A 15179-nucleotide genomic window follows, 5' to 3' on the forward strand; every position below is an offset into this window, starting at 1 on the left:
TTGCTGATAGTAGCGGTAGTGTTCACTAACAGCACTGTTAACTAACGGTAGTGTAGGCTAAAAGTAGCAATGGCAGTGTTCACTAATAGTTGCTAATGGTAGTGTTAGCTAACAATGGCTAATAGCCCACCTTATTGCAGGATGTTTTGCATACCTGTGGTCATTTTGCATCTCATTGTAGTGATTTTGCATCTTTTTGTGGTTATTCTGAGTCTCTTTGTGGTCATATTGTGTCTCTTTGTAGCATTTTTGCCACTTTTTGTAGTTGTTTTGCATCTCTGTGGTTGTTTTGTGTCTCTTTTTACTCGCAAAGTCAGCACATTCAGACTGAAATCAGAGTGAATTTTATTGTGCCCAGGTGTAGCTACACCTATACTTTGGTCATGTCACGTTGTGAATAGTCTGGCGATTGGAGATCTTACTGCCTACTGATCCTTTGGGGATTTCTAAATTCAAAACAGTTTCTCGAGTGGCGATGAGAACCTACGCCCTTTACATGTTTTCAGGGACACACCCGCCTGGAAACGAGGCTCTGCCTTCATTCTCCACTGTAGTAACCACCTGACTTCTGCATCACTGCCCCAATATGAAAGGTTGCCATAAAGATGTTTTATTGGTTCATCAATGGAGGTTTTTAAACTTTCTAATTGTTGGAGATTGTCCTCAGTCTTTACTGAGTGAAGCATTTAGAGACTGACTTGTTATGTGTATTTATATGAAGATATCTGATCAACATGGAGAGAGTCTCACCTTTCTCTCCTGGACCTCCTGGGATTCCTGGCAGTCCTTTGGGCCCTGGAGGTCCCTTCGGGCCCTGAGGCCCCTCACAGCCCATATCCCCATTGTCCCCCTCATCTCCAGGTAGTGGAGGATTCCGACCTGGAAACCCCAGGTCCCCAGGACACCCTGAAATATGAAATGAAGGTCAGAAGTCCTCCAGAGTGATTTATCTGTTATTTTATTAAATCTGAACGTTTTTTGGTCTGACCTGGCTCTCCATCTGGTCCAGGACAACCAGGATCTCCCTGAGTCCCGGGGACTGGACCTTTACACTCTGGTCCAGGTTGACCTGGGAGTCCAGAACCACCTGCAGGACCTGTAACAACAACACATGAAGACGCATTACTGACAGAGATTCAAACTAAAGGATCTTTAAATGGATCAGTGGGTACAACGGTGACATCCTGATCGGAGTCACTCTGATCAGAGACACTCTGCTACAGACCTTTGGGTCCTGTGGGGCCTTTGGGTCCTGGTGGGCCAGGCTGGGATGGGCCTGTGTGACCTGGAGGACCAGGGGGACCCTTATCTCCCGGAAGACCATTACAGCCTGGAGGACCTGGCTCACCCAGACCTGAAAAGACAGACAGACAGTATGACTTATATCTACATGCTAGCAACTGACTTTAGTGTGTTTTTTATGTATGTGTGTGTGTGTGTGTGTGTGTGTGTGTCTCTCACCCCTTGTCCCAATGTCCCCCTTCACTCCTTTCAGTCCGTCCAGTCCATGAAGTCCCAGTGGTCCAGGAGGGCCTGACACAACAAAACCATTCATATGAAGCAAAATGTCGACTTATTTTTGATCAGACATCTACATACATCTGACATAAAGACCAACATGGGGTCTAAATTTAAAGTTTAAAAATAAACTCTAGGTGACCTTCCTTTTTCTCTTTACTGGTTAAGCTGATAATCTAACATGGCTGCAGTTCTGGTTTCTGACCTTGGAGTCCCTGGCAGCCCTGCGGTCCCAGAGGACCATCAGGACCCGCTTTACCAGGCAGACCTGGAGGACCTGGACGACCACTGGGTCCTGGAGGACCAAGCACACCTGAAAAAAACACCCAGATGAACAGACAGGGTTGGACTTGGGGAGGCAGTTAATCACAGGTTGTAAACATGAGGAAAACATCCAAACTAGCTATTCAGGGACAGTTTCATAAAGATATTTTAGACTTAAGTTTACTGTTAGATCAGTCTGCTGCAAGTTAGACCACTTCACAAAAATAAAGACAGACTAAGTGTAAGCCAAAATGTTTAGATACCTTACTCCCAGACTGACTCAGGCCTAAGATCCATGTTACCATAGTAACAATCAGTGCCACCAACTGATCAGTAGTACCCAACAATAAAAAATAATCTTTGTCTCACTAACATTGTTTAAGAGAGAGTAGTGATTTCTTTGCATCTTGGACCTTATTTTTATATCTTTTTTTGAACACCTTTGATGCTCTTCTCAACGGTGGGATTAACTCTGTTTACTGTTGCTGCAGTTTATTTCCATATCATATTTATTTTTGTATTGTTACACTCTTTACTAAACTTTTCAAGTAAAACGTCCCTGTAAGTGTTGAGTTCCTCCGAAGGTAGCGGGTCACATGACTCAGTTCATGGGACAGAATGAAGGCGATGAGGGTTGAGTGTGTTTCTGTACCTGGGATACCAGGGTCCCCCTGATAGCCTGGATCTCCTTTGCATCCTTTCTGTCCTGGACCCCCAATGTAACCAGGTTTGCCAGGATCCCCTTGAGGTCCAGGTGGTCCTGAGAAAAACAAACAAACAAAAAATAACAGCTGAGCGATCCAGAAACTGATCAGATTCAATCACTGATTTTAAATATTTAATGTATGTTTTCAGCTCGATGTCAGATTTAACAACAGAACCAGAGCTACATCATCACCTGAGGAACCATAATCTCCAGAGGGTCCCTTTTGTCCAGGCGACCCCGGACAACCGACAGAATCTCCTTGATCACCTGAAACACAATATACAAACTTTACACAACAACCTGCACAGCCAAAGAACAGAATCAGTCAAATAATCTGAAATAAAATCCTTCATCACTTTAAAATAAATTGGCTGAGTCATTATGGTGGATTAGGTTAGAACAGTCATTCCCAAAGACGGGGTCAGAGGAGATTTTATTTGGGTCCCCAAAATTCTGCAAATTTAAGATGTATATCTGCAGTAAATCTTTGGGAAAAGTTTGGGAAACACTGGGTTTGGGGTTTGTTCCTACCTTTGGGTCCAGTACATCCTTCATTACCAGGTTTTCCAGGTGGCCCGGGACATCCTGGGTCACCCTGCATCCAAAAACAGGAACAGATCAAGATTATAACACTTTTTAAACCAACTGATCAAAAGACAAAATGTTTAATTTTCTGTTTATGGTTCTGCAGACCCCAGCTGGGCCTCTTTAACAGTTCAAATAAACACACTGATCATTTTTTATTAGCATGATACATCACAGCTTTTACTAATCTGTTGAGAATTTTTTATAAGCTTAATTTTGAACTGGTGGCATATTTCAGAAGTCACTACAGAAATGACTCATTACTTCAAATTGTCTCCAGCTGTAAAACCTGATTAAATACTGGAATATTTGCATTTCCTGAAGAAAATGTGTGTGATTGCTGCATCCACTGCTGCTGCTGCCACTCGACGTCCCAGGTTCACATCTGAAGATACCACTCAAAATAGGTGGTGAGTGAGTGAGTGAATAATCCACTAAGGCGATATGATAGTCTTTTATTAATAACCACAAGGTGGTGCTATTGATGCCATGCTTCTATATCTTGTACACGTGCGTCTGCAGAAATCATGTCCTGAGTTTTATATCATTTAAGGCAACAGAATTGAAAAAATATCATGTTTTAATGTCACTGTAGCGCCCCCTGTGAACAGAATTGTATGACATGTTGAACACTCGTGAACTGTGGCTGTATATACAACTTTCACAAATTTCGTTGCAATGCGATGTTGCATTGAAGAATTACGACACCTTAAGTGCACAAGGCCACACCTCCAAAAGTTTGATAACCAATTATAGACAAATGATAAATGATATCACAAAACAATTGCAGCAGTATAATTCTGGAAGTTCTCTTTAGCGGCCGCCATTGCTTGTTCGAGACAATTCGTACTGTCAGAGCATCTAAAACCATGCCTGTAGCTGCCAGTAGTCCCTTCTGGGATGCTGATTGGTTTGCACCACCTCTGGTGCAGAGGTGCCTGGCAAAATGGATTCTCACGTGTTCTCGCAAATCCAGCTACCTCACAATAAACACAAGATATAAACACAATACACAAGAGTTTCGATCTTAAAGTTTAAATGTTAAACATATCGTAGTATTTCTCAGTAAGATGACAACATGACATTACGTACAGTCATTCAACAGTACATAGAGCCAACTCCTAAACAAATAAACACCTTCTTGTTTTGAGTCTTGGTTACAGACTAACTCACCCTGCCTGAGCTACCAGGAGGAACAATAAAACCTCTCTGCCAATCCCATTCTATCTCACACAAATCACTGTCATGGCTAGTTCCTGCGTTCACTACATCATTGAGATAGGATCTCGTTGCAGCCAAGGATCAGGCTTTGACCCAGCAGGCATCTGAACTGGCCCTGTCAGGGGACCAGTTGGCCATTCTAGGTGGTTCTATCTCCATCATCTCTGCTTATAAAGTAACTTTTTGCTTACTGGATCTCCGGTCTCTCCGGGGAAGCCGACAAATCCTGGAAGTCCTTTACGTCCAGGTGATCCTGGATGTCCTGGTTTGCCGAAGGGCCCAGGAGGTCCTGAAAGACCATGGATGCCGGGCGGTCCGTCAACGCCTGGATACCCTGGTATACCAGTAAGTCCTCGTGGCCCTTTATTTCCTGTAGAGACAGAGAGTGTTCAAGCTGTACTCAGCAAATTGACCCCAAACAAAAACTCTCTTTTGGTGACATTTGCTTCTTCAGTTTGGTTGACAGACAACTTGTGCTGACTGATGGTGGCAAAATAACATTTTCATTCACACATGTTTGTAGATGTCTGTTGAACTACTGTAGGAGCCTGGACTCATACTGAGAATTCAGACAGCTGTCTTCAATGCACCTAAATACAGCACTGAAACTCTAATCGAAAGAGCCTATAAACCAACACAAAGACACTGCAATGCCTTTGGATTGTATGTTTCTGCCATATTGGACCGACCAAGACTTCTGACTTACTCCATGTAGGTCATGAATCCTTGAATTAAAAAACAAGTCATTGAAACTGCAGCTCTACCATTTACATTTATTTTTTCACACCAGTATGGTGGCAAAATTGACAATGGACCAAAGTGCTCAACGTATGTAACATATATGTCTATGGTCATGAACATGACTCTGGTCTCTATGGTAACAGCTCTGACCTCGTGGTCCAGGAAAGCCATTTATGCCAGCAGGTCCTTGTTTTCCTTTGTCTCCTTTGATGAGGATAAAGTTGGTGTATCCCGGAGACCCTGGGGCCCCTTTAAAGCCTGCAGAGGACACACATAGGAGAAGCTCTTAACAGAGGTAAAACAATATTAATATAAAGTAGTCCTACAGTAGTACTGCAGTAGTACAGTAGTAGTACTGTAGTATACCTGTCTCTCCTTTTGGGCCTTCACAACCTGAAGCTCCATCTTGTCCATTGGCTCCTCTCTCCCCCTTCCTCCCAAAGGCTCCAGGGGCCCCAGTCCGCCCAGGGAGCCCTGGTCCTCCTGCCTGGCCCTGTGGCCCCATCAAGCCTGAAACACACGCTGAGTATTTCAGTGAACCTGCATCATCAGGAAACATTTAAACATAGGTGTGATGGTGGGAGGAGCTCACCTTTCTGACCCACAGGCCCCAGCACTCCTGGTTCTCCAGTGGGGCCAGAGGGGCCCTGAGGCCCTGGGTACCCTGGGAAACCTGGAGAACCCGGTTTACCTGGAGAGCCTTGAAGGCCAAAACCCGGAGGACCCTCTTTGCCAATCTCACCTTTCTCCCCCGAACAACCTGAACAGAAATGAAGAAAAACATCACATCAGCTGGAACTGTGACAAAAGTAAAGTGACATAAAGAAAAGTGATGTCATGTGAAATGACATGACAAAAAGTGACAAAACATAGAGTGAAGTGACGAAAAGTGACATAAAGTAGAGTGAAGTGATAAAAAGTGACATAGAATGGATTGACATAAATTGATGTAGAATGAAGTGACATAAAGGGACACAAAGTGGAGTTAAGTGAAGTGACATAAAGTGACATTAAGTGAGAGAGAGTGTAGTGGTATAATGTGACATAAAGCAGAGTTAAGTAAAGTGACATAATGTAGAGTGATGGGGCATTAAGTAGAGTGAAGTGACATAAAGTGACATAGAGTGAAATGAAGTACGCTCACAGGCCAGTTCATTTTCTACACCTTGCTAATACTGGGTTGGAACCCCTTTTGCTTTCATAACTGCCTTGATTCTTCATTATCATGTTCAAGAAACCAGTTTTAGATGATCTGAGCTTTGTGCCATGTTTCGTTATCCTCCAGAACATGAGTACACTGTGGTTATAAAAGGATGGACATGAAAATAAGAACAAGAAAATATCCCCCATACCATTACACCACCACCAGCCCGAACTGTTGACACAAGGCAGGATGGATCCATGCTTTCATGTTGTTTACGCCAAATTCTGACCCAACCATCTGAATGTCGCAGCAGAAATCAGAGACTCATCATACCAGGCAACAGTTTTCCATTCTTCTATTGTACAATTTTGGTGAGCCTGCCTCAGTTTCCTGTGGTACCCGGTGTGGTCTTCTGCTGCTGTAGCCCATCTGCTTCAAGGTTTGACATGTTGTGCGTTCAGAGATGGTCTTCTGTATACCTTGGTTGTAACGAGTGGTTATTTGAGTTACTGTTGTCTTTCTGTCATCTCGAACCAGTCTGACCATTCTCCTCTGACTTCTGGCATCAACAAGGCATTTTGCCCCAGTAAACTGCTGCTCACTGGATATTTTCTGTTTCTCTGACCATTCTCTGTAAACCCCAGAGATGGTTGTGTGTGAAAATCCCAGTAGATCAGCAGTTTCTGAAATACTCAGACCGCCTGGCACCAACAAACACACCACATTCAAAGACACTTAAATCACCTTTTTTCCCCATTCTGATGCTCAGATTGGACTTCAGCAGGTCGACCATGTCTACATGCCTAAAAGCACTGAGTTGCTGCCATGTGCTTGGTTGATTAGATATTTGTGATAACGAGCAGTTGAACAGGTGTACCTAATGAAGTGGACAGTGAGTGTAAATACAAGTGTGAGTTAAGTGAAGTATCCTAAAGTAGAGTGAAGAGACATAAAGTGACATAAAGTAAAGTGACATGAGTTAAAGTGACAAAGTAATGAAGTGAAATGGCATAGAGTAACATGACGTGACATGAAGTAGAGTGAAGTGACGTAAAATAGAGTGAAATGACATAATGTGACTTAAAGTGAAGTGAAATAAAGTGACATTATGTGACAGAGAGCCATAGTTCACCTGGGGGTCCAATGGGTCCCTGTGGGCCAGACAGGCCACTGGGACCAGGTTTTCCAGCATCACAGAGATCAGGTGAGGGCCCTGTGGAGCCGGTTGTACCTGGGGCTCCATCCTGTCCTCTGTGGCCCTTTGCTCCAGGGGCCCCAGCCAGACCCCGGATACCTGTACAAACACAGGAAATAATTATGAAAATTACAAGTAAATTAAAAAAAAACCATATATATCAGGTCCAGTCTCTTACCTGGTACTCCATCATTGCCGGGGGGACCAGGAACTCCTTTAGGTCCCTGAGAGCCCTGTGGCCCTGGGAAGCCGATAGGTCCTGAGGGCCCAACAGCAGAGTCCCCTGCTAGGCCCCTCAACCCAGAAGCTCCTGGGAGCCCTGGAGAGCCTGGTGAGACATACAGTTGGTGAGACCTGCAAAACTACTGAAGCCAGAAAGTAACCGTCAGTAAACACACATGACAGACAGACAGGTGAATGTACCTGGTTCTCCACCATAACTGAAGCCTTCAGGTCCTTCTTCTCCAGTGTCTCCGACAACACCTGGAGGTCCTGCAGGAGGAAGAGGGGGACACATGTAAAGGTAATGTCAGTGGTAATGTGATGGACAGGTGTGGTTCAGGTGTGCTCTGGTACCTTGTCGTCCGGGTGGTCCAGAAAGTCCAGAATTTCCTTTGTCTCCTTTCAGTCCATCAGGTCCAGTGATACCCCGGAATCCTGGAGGACCCGGAAGTCCCGTGTAACCTGGAGAGACGGACAGGTGGATAGACAGGTGGGCAGGACGCCAGACAGACAGGTGGACAGACAAGGCAGGTGTTAAAGATGGTATTTACCTGTATTTCCATTGTCTCCCTTCTGTCCAGGGGCACCAGGGTTTCTGGGTACACAGGGCAGTGTGTCACCTGCAGGATTCAAACGGGAAGAGGAGGAGTCAAATAAGAAGTGGGAGGAGTTATTGAACATTTATTGAAGGACTCAGGAGGGAAAGAATCCTGGAGTTTCTGGAGGCTTGAAGTTGTATTCTGCAGATTTCATTTGTGACCTCTGACTGATCTCAATCTCTACCTCTAACTCCCTTCGGCCCTGGGGCACCAGGGAGTCCTGGGAGTCCTGCATCCCCAGGGGTCCCACGCTGTCCTACTGCTCCGATAACACTGGCTCCTGTGGGGCCTGATAGTCCTGATGTTCCCTTTGGCCCTGGGAATCCTGGGAGGCCCCTGTCTCCAGGAGCACTGGGGAAACTTTCACCCTGAACACAAACAGAAAAGTCATGACAGCAGGACCAGCGACTTCATTCAGCCAAGAGTAACAGTATAAAGTACTTCTAGCACCTCCTAGAGCCTACGGTGTTCATTAAAGCTACAACAAACTATCAACATTTTGATGATTTATTGATCTAAATGTTATGTCCAGTCAGCATTTTGTAATTTACATAATTACGACTCAACCTTAATTATCTCAACAAAAGATCTGTAATTAGGTAAAACTTTTTCTAAACTTTTTGAACTTGACTAATCTGAGTTGGGCTTAAAACTCAAAAATCTCTTTAAGTATGTTGCTTTTAAGTACGAGTTTTCTCAACTTTTCAAATTTTTACAGTGTACAGGGAGCCACATGGCTCTCAAAGTACAGGTTGCAGACCAGCTTTAATATGAGAAAGTAACCAGGCCGATGCTAAAATGGATGAGCCAAAACCAAGCCCCACCCAACTCGCGGTATGCCACCCATGTGTCACCACATCCTGTGTGTGTCTGTGTGTGTTACTTTCATACACTACATTTTGGATCTACAGTTCCCATAATTCCCCTTTTCCTGTTCCTGTAGTATGCCCATTGATGTACAGACATAGTCTGACTGACCTGGGAGCCAGGGTGTCCAGGGGCTCCTGGGGGACCGTCGAGTCCTCTCCTCCCTGAGAATCCTTGTCTGCCTGAAGGGCCCTGCTGGCCCTTGTTTCCTTTTTCACCTGGAGACAAACGTCCAGTCAGAACCATCAATACATGGAAACGACAACACAGCCAATGACACACATTAACTTTCTGTTTACTTCCTGTTTTGTTCACATGATCTGGAAGGATGTGATGCTCATCCACATTTTAGATCAATTTATTGTGATTTAGAAATAACTGTGTGCAGTTTATCAGTTTTTTTTGTCATTTACCATTTTCATTTTATGCCTTAGTAAAGCTTGACTGTGGATTCTACATAGTGTGTTATAAATGTAATATGACATCAGTTTTAAGGTGATAATTTGAACTGCAACAACTTCTACATTGTTACAATAACCTAAAAGAAACTATATAAATAAATAAATTCATAACATACAGCAAATAGGTGAAATATCTCAAATTGTAAATATTGATTTAAAACTAAATAAATAAAATCCATAGTTTAATTATTATTCATAGATTAAGAGAGGTGAATGAAAAGCATTTAATGTTCAAACTTACCTTTAATGTCCACCACAGTGAAATCTCCCTTCTGACCTTTGAACCCTTTGACACCTGGAAATCCACCAAGACCCTGCAAATCAATCAATCAATCAATCAATTAATCAATCAGTCAATCAAAACAACAACAAGTATTGAATTCCTGGCTCTGTTGTCAGGTGGCTCACCTGCTCTCCCTTCAGTCCTGGATCTCCAGGTAACCCTTTCTCTCCTCTTGGCCCCGGGGTCCCAGGGACCCCTGGAAACCCTGGATACCCTGTGTTACCCACAGGGCCGGGCTTTCCTCTCACTTCAGTGGGGGGGCCACAAGAACAGCCGCCATTACTACCTGAAAAACACAGATTTAAAAACAGTGATACATAAGATGTGGAGTTCCTCAGGGTAACGTCCCAGAGCCTCTGGTCTTTCTATTAAAACCAGATGAGCTGTTTATTTGCTGCATCTAAAAGATGACATGCTGTCTGAGAACCACTTGATGTGAAGCTGAAGGCAGTTTGTCTCATTCTCACATTCACAAGTTTTAATTTGTCATTTTGATTGGTTGCCAAATGTCAGGGCAGGTCTTATCTAATACAAGTCTGTCACATGCTAGAAGAGAAAGGAGGGATGAACATAGATTATAAAGACATAACTTTACAAGAATAACACACACACACCAGAGACACCACCACCAGTGATCAGTGACATCACCAATTGTGAGCTGTGATGTAACCATCCTCTCAATTTTTCATTGGTCCATAAAAACATAAATCAGTTAATTAAGATGTCAATCAATATTCAGACACTGACCTTTAAACCCTGGGAATCCCTGGGCCCCCGGGGGCCCCTGAACACCCGGCTGTCCAGTCTCTCCTGGGACCCCAGGAAGACAGTATGTACCTGAGGAGACAAACAGGAATTCAGCGGGACGACAACATTAAACTTTAGATAATGACATCACCAGGTGTGTCTGAGTGGTGTTCCAGGTGTTCACTGGTACCTGGACTCCCCGGTTCTCCTTTTAGTCCTCTGGGTCCAGGTCGTCCTGGTTTTCCAGGCTCTCCAGGTGTGGGTCCCTCTGTAAACACCTGACCTGGATCTCCTTTGTCCCCCTTGGATCCTGGGACTCCCCTCAGTCCCACAACACCAGCCGATCCTGTAGAGGAACCACACAGAACTTGACTCATTGTCAAACCACTTTAAATCTGAGTCTCATGCCAAAACTTGACGTGAACCTTTACTTTATGTCACACCAGCTGATTACAAAAAGTGTGATCGCAGCGGAGAGAGTGTGTGAATATGGACAGAAGTGTCGATGTGATAAAATCTTTAAGGTTTCTCTATAATTCTGTGTTTTATCAGTGAAGTGCATGAACCACCCTGCAGGCTGGAGTCTGTTATCAGTCAGAAACACACAGATGGATCCACGTTACACACTCACACAGGAATAGTAGTATGTAGCATGTCACTAGGAATAGGTTGTGTGTTTCCAGCTTGGGCTGCAATTTTTTTGCCCATTGATTCTCGCTCTAAGTTGTACCTGTGCAGTTTGATCCTCTCAGTATAAGAGAAGGAGGTTGGTGGAGCGCACGTTACCTGCTGGGACCAGGTGATCTTCAGACAGGTGAGCTGTGCTGGATAAAGTATTCAGATCCTTTACTTCAGCAAAAACACTAATACCACAATGTAAAAATACTCCACTACAAGTTAAAGTCCTGTAGTCCTGAAGTATTATATCAGTATGAAAAGTAAAAGTAACCACTGTGCAGTAAAATGCTTCCTTGTGGCTGTGCCTGTCAGGTAAATAAAGTGGAGTAAAAAAGTTATGTAGAACTGTACTTGAATAAATTTACTTAGTTACATTCCTCCACTGGAGACGAAACACAGCCTGGAGAAAAACTGATCGGCCACCACTGTTATTAACCCACTGTATCTCCAATACCAGCACACCTCAGAGTAATCACATTACTGCTCTAATATCTAGTAATGTTTTTTATTTTATTTTAGATGTCAGATATTGTCTGCATTCAAAGCAAAAGTCTGTCTGTATTTTTGCAGAAGACTAGGCCACTATTTAAATATTTTAATTGTTTAAATTAAATTTACATTTATAAAAACTAAAATAAATATAAAAACATGAATACTGTGCACCTTTTAGTCTAAAGTTGATCGATTTTTTAGTGTAAAAAATCTATTCAGAAATCGTAAAACACAACAAACAAACAAAAAAAAAAAAAACAGAATCACGATACTTGAGAGAATAATTTTTTTTCCCCACTCCCAGTGTGCACTGCAGGTACTGACCAGGTATGGCTCTGCCGGGGGCTCCTGGGGGGCCGTGAACTCCCATCAGTCCCATATCTCCTGGAAGACCCCTCAGTCCAGAGGGCCCAGGGTCTCCAACGTCACCTGGAAGACAGGAGGCAGTCAGCTGACATCATATTCCACAGTGATGACATCAGACTAGACTGATGACATCATAACAGTCTGATCTGTACCTGTGTGTGTGATGTCTGCGTGCTGGGGGAGACCTTTAGGACCTGCCTCTCCCATCATGCCCTGGGAACAGACAGACAAACTCATTACAGACAGTAAACACACAGTAGCTCCTCTGATTGGTTGGTATCCTCGACTTTAAACACAAGTCAGATGTTTCACTACAAAGAATAAAACACTGCAGTCAAACAGTTCAGGTGTCAGTGTTACAGGTGAGTCACTTCATGCTGCAGTTGCTTCCTGTATTTACCTGCACATGATTGGTCAGCAGCGATAGTGACAACGGGCCTCGTGCAAGAAAATTTTTGTATTCTTATTTTAAATTTCTTTTACTTTTTTTCATATGAAGAGCTCTTACGAACACAACATCAGAGTCAACAAATGCTCATAACTTCAGAAAACCATGATGTGTACATGATCCACCTGAGTGCGTGTGCATGAGACTTGAAAATCAGCATAATCAATGCTCCAATAATACCATATAAGGCTGCACTTCCTGCTCCATGTGTCAGGAAGTATTCATTCATGAAAATGGCACCGAAGAGAAAAAATAAGAACTTTACAAGTTTACAGTTTGACGTTCTGCTTTCAGAGAAAACCGAAAAGGAAATTCTGTCATTTTAACAGCATCAGCAGTGGAATTAAAAGACCTGCTAAAGCAAAGAAACGGGAAATGCGAGTGATGTTAATGTTGTGTTACCTGAGGATCGGACTGTCACTGAAATGAAAATTACTAAAGAGAAAAAACCCTGACTCGCCACAGTCAGGGGCGACCAAAGACTGCAGTGAGAGGAGGGGGTTAAGGGGAAGTTTTCATCATGGAGACAGAGGACAGAATAAGTGAGGATGTTCGCCTGTTTATTTTTCAAAGTCAAAATGTCTTCAAACTAATGAAATATTTAGTCATTAGTGAAAAACTTCAGTTTGTATAGAAAGGAGAAAATTGGTGAACGCCACAGGGTCTCTTAAATCATTCGAACACACCAGTCAAGAACAAATCTGTTCGTGTGAGTGGTTCTTGCATGAGGCCCATTGTTTTTGCCAGGGATGCCCTGATTATGTTTTTTACTGATCATCTTAATGGTCTTAGTCCTACTTATCTATCAGACTTGTTTTTATGAACCCTCTAGAAGTCTTTGCTTTGTGTGTGTGTGTTTTTTATTGTTTTTATTGTGTGAAGCACTTTGTGTTGCACTCTGTTTGTATGAAAAGTGCTATATACATAAAGTTTGATTGATTGATTGATCGATCTATGAACCACAACGGCCAACAGAGGGGGCAAAAGTGCACATATTCTTTACTCAAGTGGAAGTACAGATACTTATTTACAGACTCTGGTAAAAGTAGAGCTACTGATTCAACTTGTTTACTGCAGTAAAAGTGAAAAGTACAGGTTGCTTTTCATCTCGTTACATCTTGTTATGTCATTTTTGTCTCATTATGTCCTTTATGATGTGGTCATCTTGTTTCATCTTGTTGTGTTGTTTCTCGTCTTGTTACCTCATTTTATTTTCATGTCTTTATGGTGTTTTTTGTTTTATGTTATTTTCTTCTTGTTACGTCTTTTACGTCATTTTTGTCTCATTGTGTCCTGTGTGATGTCCTCTGATGGACCCTCCAGTGAATCGTCTTTTCTATGTCTTATTGTTCCGTCTGTTTAGGTTGAAATCAATCTTGAGGTTGGAAGGTGGCGCACCATGATGCAAAATAAAAATGATCAATAATTCACCTCAAAGTCATTAAAACTAAAGTAACGAGTCTGTTTAGAAAATGTGAGGAGGAGAAAGTTCAGATATTAATGTTCAGATGTAGGAAGTAAATGTTGTTTATTGTTTTTATTGTGTGAAGCACAAAGACAGAACAGACAAAACAGAAGCGCCATCAACCTCAACAAGTCTGGTTCATCTGCGTTCATGTGGAGGAAACACTGGGTGAGTCATCCACATTGAAATTACTGCTGGATGAAATGGATGAAATCAAATATTGCAATGTTTTTTATTTTTTCACATTTTTGTAAATATTATTTATTGTGCTTTTTGCCTTCATTGGATAGTGACAGCTGAAGAGCAGACAGGAAATCATGATGGGGGTGAAGTGCTGCTTTTGGTTAATCAGCGTGTCGTTGCAGCTGGTTTTCATTATCAGTGACTAGAAAGTATTAATTTTGATCTCCTGATCGCATATTTATACCGAACAGCAGCTGATTACGACTGATTGTCTGATCAGAACTGACTGATCCACAGTATTTACAGCACTACAGCACAGACATACTGACCTTAGGGCCTTCTCGTCCAATCAGACCTGGGAGACCTGGACTTCCTTGAATCCCCTGAAAACACACACACACACACACACACACACACACACACACACACACACACACACACACACACATATATATGGTAAAGTGTTCCACTGGACTGTAAATGAAGGTCTGTCAGCTGATTTCAGCCTTTATCTTATTTTTTAAACATTATTTTGATTCACCTTGACTCCTTTATCTCCGAGCAGCCCAGTCCTCCCTGTAAATCCCTGAAACACACAAACGCATCACACACGTGTTTACATACAGACTGACGGTTCATTGGTCATCTGAATATAAAAAGTTTATGTAAACACTTTAATCAGGATGAGTAAAACAACAGCCAGACTGATCAATACTGATTAATAATGTGAAGCTGGAGGGTTTCTCACCCTGGGTCCAGGAAATCCCACAATCCCCTTCTCTCCTTTGATCCCTGGGAGAGCATCCAAACCCTGAAACACAGATCCTCATCACCTCCATGCTCTTAATGTTCAACATTCTCAATAATCAATATGTGATCAATAATATTCTGTTCTCATCTGATGAAAAATCAACCAGGCAGAACAAAGACTGAAGTGGAACCCTGGAGGACCCTAAACTTTGTGTTAATGGTTTAATCTTACTTACTGGCAGTC

The 15179-nt window shown here is 42.8% G+C and overlaps 1 long non-coding RNA gene across 1 annotated transcript; it reads right to left on the reverse strand.

Annotated features, from left to right (window-relative positions):
• Window positions 1-12046: 12046 nt before the first annotated feature.
• On the reverse strand, window positions 12047-14969 carry LOC146328705 (uncharacterized). The gene is made up of 5 exons (XR_014769992.1): window positions 14934-14969; window positions 14727-14771; window positions 14515-14568; window positions 12242-12302; window positions 12047-12152 (listed from the first exon to the last, which is right to left on the reverse strand). It is a non-coding gene; the product is annotated as an uncharacterized LOC146328705 (long non-coding RNA).
• Window positions 14970-15179: the final 210 nt, after the last annotated feature.

This window comes from Lutjanus erythropterus, chromosome 4 (assembly GCF_056507025.1).
Source record: "Lutjanus erythropterus isolate fLutEry1 chromosome 4, fLutEry1.hap2, whole genome shotgun sequence".
Classification (NCBI taxonomy): Eukaryota; Metazoa; Chordata; class Actinopteri; order Lutjaniformes; family Lutjanidae; genus Lutjanus; species Lutjanus erythropterus.